This window comes from Aedes albopictus, chromosome 2 (genome assembly GCF_035046485.1).
Source record: "Aedes albopictus strain Foshan chromosome 2, AalbF5, whole genome shotgun sequence".
NCBI lineage: Eukaryota > Metazoa > Arthropoda > Insecta > Diptera > Culicidae > Aedes > Aedes albopictus.
The window spans coordinates 365210677-365213255 of NC_085137.1; the positions used below are offsets into that span (position 1 = coordinate 365210677).

General features: G+C 35.0%; 1 long non-coding RNA gene across 1 annotated transcript; it reads left to right on the top strand.

Annotated features, from left to right (window-relative positions):
* Positions 1-1057: 1057 nt before the first annotated feature.
* LOC134287256 (uncharacterized) lies at positions 1058-2266 on the top strand. Its single transcript, XR_009997159.1, has 2 exons — positions 1058-1548; positions 1618-2266. It is a non-coding gene; the product is annotated as an uncharacterized LOC134287256 (long non-coding RNA).
* The last annotated feature ends 313 nt before the right edge of the window (positions 2267-2579 follow it).

Below are 2579 nucleotides of genomic sequence, written 5' to 3' on the forward strand. Positions count from 1 at the left end.
AATAAATAATAAAACAATAATAATAATAAATAATAAAACAAAACAAAAAGCCGCTCGTTGGATCACTAATCGGTAATAAATCAATAACTTTTCCCACAAGCATCCAATCGTTTTGCGGTCTTCGAAAGAAAGTTTCATAAATGATTTTTCTACAAGAAATGTTGATCGATGTGAATTAAGGAGACAAAGGGTGACCTCTGGGGTTTTTTATCTGAAAGTGTAACTTTTCCCATAGTAAATCCTATGGAAACTTTGAAACGCTTGCGCTAAATTATAGTTTCACCGATCGCGCTGAAATTTTGCACAGTTCATATGGGACCTAAATGGAATCTAAAAAGTCGACTGGAGCGAGAATTTGATATTTGTCCCATACTAGTGTACACTGTAACGTATTTTGAGTCTTAGTCCGAAGTAAAATGGATAGAGTATGGTGGAGCAAAAGTTTGATCTTAGTTGAATATTTTATTATAAAAAAAAACCGTCAACTGACTCTACCATTCATGAGCTGAAACTTTGTTACATAACGTTACGCCACATGCATTTTCAATTTTTAATTAATACAAACTTTTTAAGTGTGTGTCGCTGGGGCAAATGTTAGAATCTTGTAATTGTTCAATTGCCAAAGCTGTAACATAATTAGGAGATTCATTAAACAGATTAAACAACTGCGCCATAATTATTTGAAATGTTTCATGAAATTTCGAATGAAATAATCAAAGATTACCTTGGCAATCGCGACGTTCAATCAGTTTAACCGGTTTACGCTGTTTAGTGGATCCCCCTATGGATTACTGCACGAATTTATTCTGGTCTGCTTACTCTCACACGAAATTTGACGTTTGAGCGGTGACGGCACCACTCAAATGTCAAATTTTTTGTGAGAGTAAGCAGGCCAGCACAAATTCGTGCAGTGGACCATATTATCATTTTAATAGGGGGATTCACTTAACAGCGTAAACTGATTAAACTGATCAAACGTCGTGATCATCAAGGCAATCTTTGATTATTTCATTCGCAAAATCATGAAACATTTCAAATAAGCAGAAAATCACGGAGACAAAACAGTACAGTTTGAAACAACAAACGCGTTTGTTGAATCTCAATATTAATAAATAGTAGTTTTCAATCGCAAATTTGTTATTTCAAAACCACGAAGTCGGTTTGATACAAACCGGCAAATTTGTTGTTTCTTCTACCAGCAATATTTTCATAATAATAGCCGAAGTCAGTTACTTCAAACCAATGTTTTGTAATTTTTACCAAAATGCAGTCGTTTATTTTTACTAAATCTTAGGTTGATTTAACTGCCTTAAACAAACCAAAACATTAGTTTGATTTTACCAATCCGGCGATTAAATCAAACCAATATTCCGGTTAACGCAAAAATAACAAACAAATTAGTTTGAATCAAACCAAATTACTGGATCATATTTGTCAACATCATATTTGTTTTTTTTTTTCTATGTCATAACCGCATTTTAGTCTGAGCAGTTCAGCTGAACAAAAACTCAGCGATTTTCCGTTATTTAGAACTTACGAGAGATGCAGGTAAGTTAATTTTCTTTAAAATTAGATGTGTGAATCGACCATCTTGATTTTAATTAATTGAATTTACAGAATAAAAACATTACGAGAACTAACGTGCCGGATCTCCGATTAGATGGATATCTTGTCTGCGAATTTGTTGGACCTTGTTTTTTCACCACTAGTTTCACCATGATCGCCGAGGGATAATTGAGGTGGAAAACTCCGGGAAGATCGAACGGCTACGGCAAGGAGGACGGCAAAACCGTGCTGCCGGAGATGTTTGCCGTCGGGTACATCCACTCGAAAAAGAGGTACGTCAACATCCGAGAGCTGCCCAAGATTGTACAAACGATTGGATTCAATTTTGAGGATGCGTTGGATCTGGACAAGGATGCATTGGATCTGGAATGGCGAAGAGCCTGATGCCCTGCGAAGCTCTTGTGACCGGGACAGGTTCAGCGAGCCTTCGTTGCGATTGCGAAGCAGTTTGTGAAACAAATTTTCAAAACGTTTGAGTACAACGAACCAGAGATGCTGTTGAGGGTTCTCCACATGAACAATAGAGAACATAACAAAAAAAAATGTTTCTAGCGAATATTGTTAAGTCACATATTACATTTTGGTAAATAAATATGTGTAATTAAGAATTTATTTAAAATAATTTTCATTGTCATAAAAACAATAATGAGAAGAAGAGCAATCCAATAAAAACAACCAATTCGTTGGTAAATTCAACCGACCGCATTGTTTGAAATAAATCACATCACGGTTCATTTAAACTGTTGCATTTGGTTTGAAACAACTAATTTCGTTTGTTGATTTTGCAACCGTCATATGAAACAACCATCCGGGTAGTAATTTCAAACTGATTTTGGTTAAATTTACCAACGAATCCAAAAAAATAACAACCACATATTTCAGTTTGGTTTAACTAACGTCGTTTGTTGAATTTAACCAAAATGTCGTTTGTGCCAAATTCAACATTGAAATCCGGTTGAAATAAACCAAAACGCGTTTGTATTTACTAACTTTTTTTCTCCGTGTAATATTTC